Below are 15,717 nucleotides of genomic sequence, written 5' to 3' on the forward strand. Positions count from 1 at the left end.
ATACGTAGTGAAATAATGGCGAACCTCACGTAGCGAAAGAAAGAAAAATAGTTCGTAAAAAATATCTAATTTATACAATTCAGAACGAGTGATTATAAAACATCGTTACACTTGCATCTTCCACGCAATATTCATCTCGTAACCAGGTCTCTGTGAAATTTTAATGTCCTGTGAGATAAACTTGTCAGTTTAAGTGGTTATATACGTGGCTGTAGTTAGAGTGGAACATTGGCAGTAACCACACTTGGTCAATTGCTCGGAAACAACCGTAACTCCACTGCAGTCTTAACTGGCTGTTCACTGATCAGCACCCTACTAAACGGCTATAAGGAAATTCAAATAGCGTGAAAAATCAGAATTACTGGTTTATGGTTGGAATATTAAATCACACGTTTCCCTTACAAGGGCATGAATGTTACTCTTCAGGTGAGAGTACATTACCTTTAATTTGATTTCTTGCTAAATGTTAGATATTCAACAGGAAACAGATAAATATTTCAACAAGAAAAATGTATGAATATTATATCTAAATAATCGAAGTGAAGAAGGTATTTGGCAGTTACACTGTGATATCAGCCGCCTGAGTATCCCAATTAGGTGAGAGAAAAATTGCAGCAATATGGCACATGCTGGATTCAAAGAAGCTGAATAGTATTTCAACGCTGAGAATCATTACTTTTTAACATACTGCGTCGAATTGGCGTGGTAGTAAGAAAAATTAACACTAGACTGGTAGCTTCTGTAATAAATTTATTAGCTAAGCACGAAAACTACACAGGACTAACGAGTACGTAACTTTCGCTCATAACCCACCTTACACAGTTCGCGCTCTATCTCTCTCTCTCTCTTAATTTCGCACTTGTTCTAACACTAGACATTACTCTTACAAGTTAAACAGTTATGTCACAAAGTGACACGTCCCACGTACTTGCACCCTAGGGCAGTGTACACTATTTCAAAAGTGGCCGCACACTACACAGTTCGCACGAGCCTACACGGTATTACATTCACACACAAGGTCCCACGTCGCACACCTACATGTTCTCTCCTTCGCCGTCAATCCGCTCTTTAGCACGCCAGTCCGACAGTCACGGAAGTTCACGCACTTCACAGCCCTGGCAGTCACTCACTGACTGAGCTCACGACTGAACTACACCAACTCCAACGCAGGCAATTCACTCCATTCTTATATACCTGCGCCAGTCCTTCCAGAACAGTCCGGATGCTGGATGTATCCACGAACCTCGCGAAATGGAAGACTCCAGGTTAACCGTCTCGTCATTTGCATAGTCCTATGCCGCGCTGCCAAGGACGGAAGCTAGAGGAGGCCGCTCTAGCACTTGAGCCTTGTTCGTGATTGGTGCGGTCGAAGAGTAAGCAGCTGGGCTGATACTGTGACGTCACCAGCTCATAGTATGTTGACATAGCGGATGCTATGACCATTACACTGCCCCTCCTTAAAGCTACTCATCCCGAGTTGCTCCACGATACGATGCCAGGCGATCCAGGTGAACAACTATCATCTTCCCTCGGGGAGGCCGCCGGATCTGGTGAAGGACGTCGTTGATACTGGTGACTATTGTAAATGGGCCTTCCCATTGCGGCTGCAGTTTCGGTGACTTCCTTTTTGTCAGCACCGGACAGTACAGCCACACACTTTCACCTTCCTGGAAACCCGCAGAATTCTCCAGCATGTTCTAGCGGGCTTTCATCCGGTCGTTGGCTACCTTGAGATGATGTAGGGCATAATCGTAAATGTCGTTGAGCCGATCCACCAATTCCCACACATAGTCCGTCGCTGCCTGCTGCTGGTCCGCTGCCAGCACGAACATTAGATCGCATGACGAAGACCACGTTGGTAGGTGTTATACCCGTCGTCTCGTTGGTGGACACTCGATAGGCCACCAAGAAGAATGGGACCCGCTCGTCGCAGTCCATCTGGTGTGCCGAAACTACTTTCCTGAGGTGATCCTCGACGGTATTCACAAAACGCTCCACCATGCCGTCTGACTGAGGGTGGAGAGGCGTCGTACGGGTCTTCAGCACTCTTAAGCGCTGCAGAACCACTTGCATAAGACTCGACTCAAAGTTTCTGCCTTGGTCGCTATGTAGTTCCCTCGGGACACCGAATCAGCAGAAGAAGTTCTTGACCAAGAGGTCGACCACTGTCGATGCCTCTTGGTTCGGGATGGCGTAGAACTCCGACTACTTTGTTAGGTAGTCCATGGCCAGGTGCACCCAGTAGTAACGCTGTCGAGCACTGTCTAGTGTTTTATTACTCCCAAGTGGCCGGCGGTAGTGCCCTTATGCAACTCGGTCAGCACTTCTTTCCTCATGCTCCTGGGAATTATCTGCTGGGCAGTCTGCTTCTTTCCGTCGGTCGATTCCCACTCGCGGGTAAGCACTCCGTCACTAATCATGAGAGATACAGGGGCACATCCTCTAGCAGCAATGGTAGTTGGTCTGGAGAAATTGTAGGTACTGGAGTCCTTGTCAAATGATCCTCAAAGAAATATGGTCCAATTAGGTGATCACCCAGTATATCACACCAGATATTTACTCCCCACCGTGCTTGAAATGCTGCCTGTCCTACCCGGGGATTTTCAACATTCCAGGAGTGCATATTACGACGATTCACAGAGCCAATATTATGAAATCGTGCCTCGTCTGAAAATAAAATGTGAGATACAAACGCTAGATCATTTGCCAGTTTGATGCATTGTGTAAATGCCTGTCTCATACGGTACATGTGTTTTGCAACGGTAATGGTGCAGTGAGTGATTAAACGTGATTGTTGCTTGGTATACGGCAAAGGAGAATATACAATAACGACAGCAGTGACGTTCGGTGGGATGCCTAACAGCATAAAATGTCAGGCGCGGCTGACTCACCCGGTATGTTCGCAGGAGTGGTTCTTACGGAAGCCTGCTTGATATCCACGAATCCGCCGATCAACAACAGGTTCAATGTGACTTTGAAGTACTTTTGGCAGTATTTTATAGGGAAATGAATGAACAAACATTCCTCTGAAGTTATTCACATTTGCTTTATTGTCTTTTATGGAGAGGTTGTATAAGAGCTGATTGTCACTCCTTACGAAAAGTTTCTGACTTCCATATATCATGAAAGAGTTCTTTCATTTCGGCTACCAGACAGGGACAAGCCATTTTCAGAAGTTCGGAAATCATGGAATCTACCAGATGTCCTTTTGTTGGGGACAGTTGGAAAGACTTAAGTGTTTTTCTGGATCATGAGGGAGAGAATAAGGTGAACTGAATAATGGACCGGTAATTGTAATCTTTGATGCTGGAGGAGGAAGGATGAGTGAGGAATTAAGGTAATGAGTTAACCAATGTCATGATTATAAAAATAATATTGATGTTCTCGTCCTGGGAACATAAAGATTGTTCTTGGTAGCCGGAAAGTTCAGATTTGAAATTATGTTAAAAATCATCCAATGAGTGGCGTCATTACGAGTCACGAGGCAAAAGAATATTTCGTCACACCACTACTAATGTGAAAGTTATCTTGATCCTTGCTTACGACTGTGGTGGCGTCATCCTAGCACATGCTGTACCTCAAGGACAGACTGTTAACGTATATTATTTTCGCAGCTTCGTGGAGCATAACTAAGACCAGCATTACGAAGAGAACGGAACAACATCCTATACAGCCCTCCCATTAAGTTGTAGGATAATGCGTGGGCACAAATGGCACACCCTGCAGCCGATTTGTACGGGCGCTGCGAATGTAAATTCATTTTCCATGCACCATATTCACCGGACTTGATCCCTGTGATCATGATTTGATCCCAGAGATGAAGGAACCACTTTGTGGAATTCACTTCCGTACTGTTTTCGAGATTCTGCAGGCGGTAGATAGCTCCATCATTGATATCAACACAACAGGTGCCGCTACAGAGATTCTAAAACTGGCAACGAGTTGTAAACAAAGCTGGTGACAACACTGAAAGACTGTAGACGTTTCGCATAGGTATCTCTTTTGTCTTAGTAGTAAATATACAGGGTGAAACACCTAACAGTTGCACCCCCAAAATTTCTCAGACGAAAGGTTTAATTTATGTGCTGTTTTCACACGTATGAAGTTAAACCAAGCGCTTGTAATTGTAGCCCATACACATATTAATAAAATAATTATTCGAATCTGTATTAGTTTAGAAATTTACATATTTCAAATTAATGAAATAAAACAAGTGTAAATTATAATGCCAATGGTGTTTCTCTTAAGATTCTAGTACAAGTAGTTTACGAGCTATCGTAGTTTTAAAATTGTACATGTCGGCAGTTTTCTCGTCCATATGTTAGCAATAACTTTAAGAAAAAGTGAATAAACAAATTCTTTGGATTGTGACGGAGAAACGGAATTGGCATTCGGAGGTTGTGTTCGAAATGACGACAACCAGCTTCAGTACAAGCTTCCAGTTTGCTATGTAAAACCCGATGCACAGGTTCTAGGAGTTCATTAGAAACTTCAGCGCAGGCAGCAATATTACGTCGTTTTCATATCATTTCGTTTAATCGGCATATCCTTGTAAAGTGTATCTTAGCTTTCCCCAGAAAAAATATCTAAAGGTATCAAATCTGGTGCACGGATTGGCCAAGATGCAGTTTCGCTTCGTCTAATCCAACGATTTGGAAACTACCGGTGAAAACAGTATGCAGTACGTCGTGCACTATTCGCTGGACAGCCATCATGCTGATACCACATGATACTTCTAGTCTGCAGTGGAACGCCCTCTAACATTTGTGGAAGTTCATACTTTCGAGATTCTAGTGTTCCTTCTGTGAAAACAGGGCCTATGAGCCGATGCTACACTATTCCACACATACACACACGTGCACACATTTAAACTCCATGGACGCCGACGTTCCACCTCACGAAGCCAATGTGGATGATTTACGGACCACGATTTGTAAATGTAGTTTCATCACTAAACAAGTTACATGATTAAGGGGATGTAGCCTGTCTTAATGCCAGTGTACAAATGTTAACACGATTCACAATGCATGCAGCTCGCGATGGATAGGGACGTGATACAGATGGAACTTATGACGGCGGAGAACGCATAATATACTTGCCTGACTTATGCCACTTCCTCTTGCAATTGCACGGGAACTAAAGTGTGGATCTACAGAAACAACAGCCAAAACATTAATCTCACCCTCTCTCCGGTCAGTCGTTTGTTTCTGTTACGTTTTCTGGGTGTCACACTTCCTGTTAAAAAAGTTTGCGAATAATTGTCGAGATGGGTGACGTCTATTGGGATGTCGTTCCTCGTATGGAGGACAAGAACGCACAGCATTTATTCTACTGTCTCCACATACCATTAACATGTCTGCTCTTTTTCAGCATCGGTAAATACCATTCTCCATCACGTCCTACTTCCTGAATTATCACAAAGTAACTGACAAGGAAATCGCGATGCGATCCGTGTACTGTAAAGGAAACAGCACAAGAAATGTTTCTTGGTTCATTAAAATTATGTCCGCGGATAAATTAAGAAAATTATTTGAATTAATTTCCTTTGTCTGGAACGTTTTACCATTGGACTTCTAGTTTTTCCAAAACGTTTTCTGAATTGCTTCACCAAGATGTCTACATTACATGACTCCTTTGATTTTGGCGTATTTTGTTTCCATTTATTTTGCCGTACTAATTGCAGTAAGGTATTCTGATGCTTGGATAGCAATTTTCTTCACTGTTCCTCTTCGGAGGTCGATCTTGCTTTGGGCTGTTGGGATGTAACGAATTATGATTGGTAGGTCGTCTAAAAATGCTACGTATTCTGTCTCTAATTTTCCTCTGCCTGCTGTGATCGGTTGACTAATTTTTATTGTTTGATTATGATTATTATTCTTATCTATAGAAAAATCTATTGAAGTCGTATGCCATAAATAAAATATTTGAGTCGTATGCCATAAATAAAGTATCCGTATAATATACTAACGGTGGGTTTCTGTTGTAATCATAGCCAGGGATTTCATTCAGTGTTTGCTTAGAATACAAAGGAGCATGAAGCATCCTATTGCCCATACGCTGATTTTGCAATGAGATTTGCACAAACATATACGAGGCAAAAGGATGTTTCACATTCCAATCTATTTCTTTGTGAAATTCCTGGCCTAATTATAAGACATGCAGTACTTGTTAGATGGTTGCAGACATCGATATACCAAATCAGACTCTCCACAAACTGCGTGAAGACTATGAAGGATAGTCATTACAGCATATTCTTCAAATACTCGTTCTTATGTCAATATTATGGAGAGTTGAAATTTTGATACCGGTATTTGAACAGTTTAGTTGTTTAACATTCGTATCGCACAAAATAATATTTTAAAAATTCGTGGCAGGGTTGGATTTGCGCAAGTGTTCTATCTAAACCTAAGAGTCCTAAGCTGGAATCCCGGTGACTTAGGATGGAACTTTGGACGGGACAAGTGCGAGCCAGCAAGAAGTGCATCAGACCGTAACTCACGGTCAAGTCCTGACGGGAGCTCACATGAACGTAGGGAAAGGACGTTCGAATATATACAGTTTCCTGATTTAATTTGGGTACCAGTTGTTAACAAGCCCCACATGAAAACTGCTCAGTACGTTTACTACTTTATGCGTGACAAGCTCAAAAACACCAGTACATCGTCTCCGTCATGCTTAATTTAAGTTTTTTTTTGTTCTACTCTCTTGATCAGCGCCATGACACCACAGAGAGGCTTTCAGTGACGTGAAAATCAGACTGCCCTATGACCTGAAAGACACTGGTAATGACCTCAGTTGAGGTATATGTGCGGCATTTGCCTGCCGTGGAAACTGGAAATAACAGAACTCCATATTCAAGGCTGGAGGCGTTAGGTGTTCAAACCCACAATCTCTCGAATGCAATCTCGGTGCTACACGACACGTACCACGCAGCTAACTCACTCAGTGACATGCTTGTGTTGGCACCTCCGCATTTTCAAAACACCGGGTGAGTTGGCCGTGCGGTTAGGAGCGCACGGCTGTGAGCTTGCATCCGGGAGATAGTGGGTTCGAATCCCACTGTCGGCAGCCCTGAAGATGGTTTTCAGTGATTTCCCATTTTCTCACCAGGCAAATGGTGGGGCTGTACCTCAATTAAGGCCACGGCCGCTTCCTTCCAACTCCTAGGCCTTTGCTATCCCATCGTCGCTAAAAGACATACAGTATATGTGTCGGTGCGACGTAAAGTAACTAGCAAAAAAAAAAGCATTTTCAAAACCAACTTGTGGTTTCCGTGAATTTTGGAAGAAAGCTTCATGTCGATGGCCATGTGTAAAACTGTTTGTTTGTGCCTTACTCGTTTAGAAATTTGCATTGAGATAATGAGAAATATAAACTTATTTGCCGTATTTTTCCCATGTTAGAAATGTGGACAAAGCAATTGGGAGTTAAAGTACATTTAGAGTAACTTTCAATTTAACAGTAATTTTCAGGGCATATTTGAAGATCAATAGGTAGTCTCCAGTGAAAAAGAAAACCATATTATAGTGAGGAAGTTGGTTTAGGTTTTGGGAGAATTTAACGTTGCTTAATGCTGTAATTATATGTATTCCGTGGGAAATCATTGGCTATTTGCCATGCTGTAAATTACAACATTATTTTATTACAAATGATGAAGGGTTTTTGAAATTTTGTCAATTTCTCTTCATCTACATTTGAGTAAAAAGGACCTGCAGACATCCTACACGCGAACCTAATTTATCAGGTTTACGTAGTTCTCAAGTGTACGGACTGTAAATAGACAAAATATTAGTACGGAGCACTCAGAGATGCATTTGGAATGGGACATTGACCTTTAAGGATTATTATTATTATTATTATTATTATTATTATTATTATTATTATTATTATTATTATTATTATTATTATTATTATTATTTACTTGTTTGCACCGTAAGCTCATTGGCCCTTGCTGCCTTGCCTCCTACAGAACTTAGGAATAGGAAATATTTTAGCATACACTTCACAGCAGCTGATGGTACAATATTCCTTTCAATATGACTGTACATTACATCATTATTTTGACAAAAAGTTAATAATCCTGTTGTATTATCTCTTAAAATGACAATTACCAGATGATTTAAGTCCCATTCATGAAGAATAATAATAAGAAGTATACCATCACATCAAGGTATACATTATCACTGCCCAGATTAAGAGACATGATATCGTTGGAATTTTGACATTTGGAATTGGGAAACTGCAAATGATCAACATTTTGCAGAGACTTGGCTCCTCGTCCTCAGAGGAAAAACTCGACAACCTCGACTATTTTTCTTCGGATAGTCTGCAGTTTGCCTATTTCACACGGCAAACACCCAAAAGTTATCATGTCTAATGAATTATATCCTTTGTTATGGTTAGGTCATTGCAGGTTTCGGTCATGAGCCGGGTTAGTAACAATGGCGTATGGCCTCCGGAAAGGCTTGGCACAGATCTTCGGAGTTGACGCCGATAGGCGACATACGCATCTGTGAGGATGGATCCCTACCTAGAATGAATTTAATATTGAAGATGGCACACGCACCAGGGCCTTCAGCAGGAGGAAGAAACCAATGAATTTTGAAATCCCCAACCCAGCCGGGAATTAAACACTAGCCCACTTAGACGAAAAGCCCTCATCCTAACTAGTCAGCCACGGAACCGGACATGGACCGGACTGAGTAACTCAGCCGGTAGAATGCTGGCCTTCTGAGCCCAACTTGGTGGGTTCCATCCCGTCTCAGTCCTATGGTGTTTGAAAAGTTTCAAATACGGCAGCCTCGTGTCCGTACTGGCGCGTAAGAGAACCCTGCGGGACAATATTGCGGCATCTCTCATCTTCGGAAACCGTAAAACTATTCGGTGGGACATAAAAAACAATATTATTATTAACAGAGGAATACTTAGCTTAAGTGAAGATATTTTAACAGGGATGTACCAGAAGGAAAGGTACTTGGGAGTTAAACAACTCTAAATGTACAACATAATTCAATAAAATTACTGGAAGCCACAATATCGAATTGTAAATGAGCATACACAAGACTGAAGCATATAAGTCATTTTCATGTCATCAGGTACTACAACAAATAGGATCCAGAACACTGCAAGTTGTAGTTCCTAAATTTTTAAACAAGTTGCCCTCAGAATCGACACTCTTGAAAACAAAATATCAACTAGAAAAACATGTGAAACTACCGATCATAGATAATAAAATGACAGCTTAAATATTTTTTCATGAATGAAAAATGTACCAAAGACTTATCTATTTTGAATGATACTTTCATCGATTGAGAAAAACTCACACCACAGGACAAAATTACAATGCTAATGTAAATACACAAACCTTCTTAATGTTGTAAACAGTAAGGATTGTAACAATGTATACAAATATGAAAAAAATACACCGGCAGATAAGCAGATCAAGTGCTTTGCAGGTGTAAATAATTGCAAATATCATCCATAATATCCTACTGCATATTTGCAAATGTATTTTAGATAAGTTATAAATAAAATAAAATAAAATAAAATAAAATAAAATAAAATAATAATAATAATAATAATAATCATAATAATAATAATAATAATTATTATTATTATTATTATCAAAATACAATATATTATATTTTGTTATTGCACGATTCTGCCTCGAATGTTTTACCTAGTGAGATTATGTGAAATTTAGGTGTATGAAATACAACTTCCTACGGAGAAGATATCGTCGTGATTCTGTTATTGTGATCTTGGACGTACTATGGGGTGTCCATTCTGATATTGAGAGTCATTCGTATCCACTTCATTCGGACATCGTTTGGGACAACTTTATTTCGATTAACGTGATTGCTGTTTCGATTGTAATAATGTACCTTAGTCGAGTTCGTTTGGATGACCTCATATTAATGTTAATGGAGGTAAAAGTTCAATATTTATATACCTTTATTCATTCACTGTATAAATGTCAAGGAGCAGCAGGAGGTGCCGTCATGCCCGTTTGACTTCTCTTGTTTACCTTCCAGCTTGGACGGGATTGACCACGTTATCAAGTACGGAGCAGATCTGGCCTGTTTACGTCACTAAAAGGACATCGAACAGTGAGTTCTGTAAAGCTCAACATCAACCTGTCCACGCTTCACTTTGTGTATTCCTTCTGTAGTTGGTAATGTGGTGTCTTGTATGCAGACGAAGGAAAGTGTATAAAGATGAACGCGAGTACCCAGTCTCCGAGCCAGAAGAATTAACCATACGCAGTTAAAATTCCAGACCCTGCCGGGAATATAACGCGGAGCCTTCTGAAACTATGGCCAGTTTGCTGACTACTCTGCCAAAAAGCCGGCCCCCTTTGAACATACAACATTACTTGCCAATGTTCGCAAGCTTTAGTGCATTAAACTTCACCTAGTGCAATACCAGATTTGTAGGCTTGCGGAAGATAAGCGACAGCATAGTTTCCCAGTCCTCAGCCTGGTGCTGCCAGGAAAGAATCTCGTAAGGCCTGGTTGACAGCTAACGTCCAGGCATTTAAATCCTCTGCTAAACGGAAGTCGGACAGTCTTTCTTGCCTCAATGCATCCCGGAACACACGCATTTACAAAACTCGCGGTGCCTGGACAGCGAAGAATTTATTTTCCTCTAGAAAAAAGGTAGTCATGCCGATTGATGATTGCCTTCAAACATGTTTTAGTTCAGTTACGACAGCAACCTGATGGTGTGTGACATTTGTCTGGATTTCAGCTATCGCGGTGACAATATCTTACTTAAAGACCTGTAAAAAATTAAAATATTGTTCCATTGCGACACCTGGTTACTTTCAGATACATGAATTGATAAAGGCATTACAATAGTATTGATTGCAAATAGAATTTTCACGCGTTCTATGTGAAAAATGAAAACATACAACCTGCTTTCCAGTCTTTGACCAGGTCAGTGATATAATGAATGATCCATATATAGGCTATTAGTACGACGGGGTCGCCACTCCCAAAGTGATTTATTAATGACTAATAAATGCTATGAAATTATAATGGGGAGTGTTGCTGGAATGAAAGATGACGGGGAAAACCGGAGTACCCGGAGAAAAACCTGCCCCACCTCCACTTCGTCCAGGACAAATCTCACATGGAGTGACCGGGATTTGAACCACGGTATCCAGCAGTGAGAGGCTGACGCGCTGCTGTCTGAGCCACGGAGGCTTCACGCGTTCTGTGTATGCAGTGCTAATGATCGTGACGTCGTAAAAGGCGAAATGCACCACCAGCAGAAACAATATACAGTATACATGAATAATTCCTGTTCAACAAGTCTTGCTCCTTGACTGAATTGTCAGCGTACCAGCCTTCGGTTCCCGTGCCTCGAGTTCGATTCCCGGCAGGACCGAAGACTTTAACTGCGTTTGGTTAATTCCCCTGGTTAGCGAACTGGGTGTCTGCGTTCGTTTCAATATTATACAACATTCTCTTCATACATGCACAACACACTACACTACTCACCACTACAGAAGCAGGGAATAGATAGTACATCACTCCACTTAGGGTTGGCATCAAGAAGAACAACCGGCCGTAAAATTGGGGAATCCATATCAAGTTACGTTAGTCCTTAGCATTCCTACATCAGAAAATAAATAAAATAATTCACAACATTTCTGATAAGTACAAAATGCAATGATCTCCTGATGCCTTCGCATAAATATATATTATTTGCCAGTGACTTTACGTCGCACCGACACAGATAGGTCTTATGGCGACGATGGGATAGGAAAGGCCTAGGAGTTGGAAGGAAGCGTCTGTGGCCTTAATTAAGGTACAGCCCCATCATTTGCCTGGTGTGAAAATGGGAAACAACGGAAAACCATCTTCAAGGCTGCGAACAGGAGGATTTGAACCCACTATCTCACGGATGCAAGCTCACAGCCGCGCGCCTCTAACCGCACGGCCAACTCGCCCGGTGCAAAAATGTATATGACCTTGTGACAACGTCCCATACGTTCAATTTTCCAGAGCTCGAATTCAAGTTAGTAACAACTATCGATATCTAGTCTGAAAGTTCTTATTCGCAGCTTATCAGTCACTCCAGTAAAATGCTGAGTCTATTCATCATTTCAAGTGGGGAGATTTCAACTTACACTGTAGTAATTACAGTAAAAGGAGGGCTACCAAGAAGGTTATATTATCACAGATTATCTCAAAGGTTTTTACACATACAAACTGACAGATGTGATAATCAAACATCTCCGTATGTTAAGGAGATAACACGTTTTCCGATTAGTATTAAAATATTCACTTTACCAACAGCTTTACTTGGCACATGTGATTTATTTCCTTAATCGTATCTTTCATCCCTGAATGAACACGAGTCGTCTAGTCCTCCGACCTGCTAACCCCTCCCTCTTATTGGGAGTCTGTGTGCGTGTTGCCTCCGGTTATGTGTGTAATGTGATTTATGAATATCCTCGAGAAATGTTAAAGCAATTTTGCAGGAAGGAATATGAAGACGTGCTTTTACCTATGAGATCAATTCCGTAGAGAAATGGAAAGCGTAACCTTGCCGTTATATACATTCATCACAAGTGACAAGTTTTCAGAGTAAATGAATTACAGCAAGTTTCCTATTATGTAAACATTTATTTAATTAGAGACATGATAGAGCCTATGGGCTTTTGGGCTTATGCCATGTTAAGAAAATAAGGTGAAATTCTTTACATTTCGCAGAGAACTTTGTGTCATCAGAAGGAAATCCCGACTTGACAAGCTTAAAGGTATTAAACATTCCCATATGTAAGATGAGCCTAATTCAAGACGTCATTTTTGAGCTCATCTTCCTAAAACTGCAATTTGAATTTAGAATTTTGGTGCCTGGTCTTGGTAAAAAAGAATTTCAGTGTAATAAATTCCTTAAATGTTCCCTCAGACTCCTATTGAATGAAATGTTTATGGTAACCTTTCACTCTTCTTTTTCTTACACTCTCAACTACTTCTTCAAATACGTTTTATAATTTTTGAGTCTGGCAATAATGACGTACGTTATCAGTTACATTTATTTTCAGTGTAAGTGTCGTGTTTACTGAACAGGAGATGAACTACAAATAAAAATTTAATCTAGAACTTAATACTTTAACATTTGTAATGCCTTTAAATTTCAAGGAATTTAATCATTAAATGGTACGCAATTTACTCTTACGTTCTTTGTTCGGATTAGACTGTGTCATTCTATCTACATTATGTAGGCCTACAGTTTTCCGACATTCCTACACATTACAGTATTCTTTATCAAATCAACCCCTATTCGATTGGATTTAATCAGTTTCACTATGCAGTCAGAATATATTCATGCATTATTGTTCAATGTTCTTTGTTTGTTTGTTTGTTGTTTGAAAAGCTTGGTCATTTTTACTTTTACTCAGTCATGTATGCGAAATAAAAATTTAAACATCTTTGGCATGCTCGTATTGGAACCTCAGCATTTCCAAAACCAGCTGACTCATAAGTCTGTGGTTTCCATAAACTTGCGGACAATACTTCGCTAGTTGGTTGATTATATTTTCATAGTAAATACGGCTGTCTAGATTGAAGGATGTTATTTGTAATCATTTATTCTATAATAATTATATATCTATATTTATATTTATTTTATATCACACATTGAGTTTCCTTTTGTGAGTTACACTTGTGCCTTTGTTGGCTGTTCACTCGATAGTAAGATTCGACTAGCATTACTCCTTATCTTTTAAGGTATGTGAGCATTTAAAAAGTTCATAGTTTAAATATGGATACTTACTTCAACATTGCATTGATAGCAGTTTTCAACACTGGACTTTTCCCCCTATTTCACAAACTACAGAACAGATAATACTCCACCTTTCATGTAGGTCTACGTTATGATAGAATTTGTAAGAAGCCACTGAATCAAAATCATAGCAATAATTGACGATGGTGATGATGACGATAATGATGATGAGGCTTGTTGTTTAAAGGGGCCTAACATCTAGGGCATCTGCTCAGCAAAAACCCACTCTCTTTATCTTGACACTGATGCATCAATTATTCTCCTTAAAATTGTTTAAGTATTGTCCACGTAACATACAATACATATTAAATCCATCTCAAAAAAATCAAGCAAAAATGGCACCTATGTTCAATTAGCAAATAAGTGCACCGTGTGATGTACAAGGATGTAGGTTGTTTGCTACGCACAGTGTTGAATTTCATAACGACAATACGTAAAACTGTACGCAAGTGTTCAATAAGCAATTTTTTTGCATATCGACAAAGGAAACTGCATATGATCTTCAGAATAGATATGTCTGCCTCAGATTCGTTGAAGAGGAGACTGAATAACCAAGCCGAATCATTTATTCTGTATCACACATTGAGTTTCATTTTTTGAGTTACACTTGTTCCTTTGTTGGTTGTTGACTCGATAGTAAGATTCAACTAGCATTACTCCCTATATTTTAAGGTATCCGAGCATTTAAAACGTTCAAAGTTTAAATATGGATACTTACTTCAACATTCATTTGCAGTCCAAGTAAACTTTACTGACAGACACTTACACAATTAAGGGTTTGAGAAACAACAGAAACGACTGTATGTATAAAAGCACAAATTTGACCAAGTCAAAATCAAAAGTGATCCAATTTTGAAATAAAAGCCAGTCATACGTATAATTTTAAAAGCAAACAACGATAGGCTTACTGTAGACACTTACAAATTAAAGGCATGGTTAAAACTATAATAAAACTGTGTGTTTCATTGGTATAGTTTCGAAGACTAGGAGTATATTCGATCAAAAGCCTCGTACCGTTGTATATTAGGGACCTACTGTACAGAACGAGTTGGCTGTGCGGGAGATAGTCGGCAGCAATGAATGTGGTTTTCTGTGATTTCCCATTTTCACACGAGACAAATGCTGCAGCTGTACCTTAATTAAGGCCACGACGGCTACCTTTCCAATCCCAGTTAGTCATTTCCCATCCTCTGTCACTATAATAATAATAATAATAATAATAATAATAATAATAATAATAATAATAATAATAATTTCGTGCGGCTATTTCTAGCCGAGTGCAGCCCTTGTAAGGCAGACCCTCCGATGAGGGTGGGCGGCATCTGCCGTGTGTAGGTAACTGCGTGTTATTGTGGTGGAGGATAGTGTTATGTGTGGTGTGTGAGTTGCAGGAATGTTGGGAACAGCACAAACACCCAGCCCCCGGGCCACTGGAATTAACCAATGAAGGTTAAAATCCCCGACCCGGCCGGGAATCGAACCCGGGACCCTCTGAACCGAAGGCCAGTACGCTGACCATTCAGCCAACGAGTCGGACACTCTGTCACTGAAAACCTTTAATGTGTTAGTGGGGCGTTAAAATAGAAGCAAAGAAAAAGGACCTATCGTACTGTGGTGTCGTATACCTGTGCATTCATTTAGAATCATTTGACTGTTTGGTAGGAATGAGTGTTCCGTGACTTGAAATATTGCGGCATCTAAGATTCTACATGTCGAGTTTGGGCATAACCGTTGTCGCGTAGCCGAAGGTGCGACGGTAATCAATTTTGAATTATGTCTCGAATGAACGTATCTTGGGTTCGGACCTGAGTCGTAACTCGAGTTCAATAGAAGATGTCAAATCACAAATCGAAGAATTATGATAGTATTATTCAAAGTTTCAAGTACATGATACCTAACGTATTCACAGCTCTTATGATA

General features: G+C 40.2%; 1 protein-coding gene across 1 annotated transcript in view; it reads left to right on the forward strand.

The window, feature by feature from the left end:
- LOC136863709 (cell adhesion molecule Dscam2) overlaps window positions 1-15,717 on the forward strand; it is a 1,676,531-nt gene that overhangs the window by 332,918 nt on the left and 1,327,896 nt on the right. The gene's annotated exons all lie outside the window — the stretch shown is intronic.

The sequence above is a fragment of the Anabrus simplex genome, chromosome 2 (assembly GCF_040414725.1).
Source record: "Anabrus simplex isolate iqAnaSimp1 chromosome 2, ASM4041472v1, whole genome shotgun sequence".
NCBI lineage: Eukaryota > Metazoa > Arthropoda > Insecta > Orthoptera > Tettigoniidae > Anabrus > Anabrus simplex.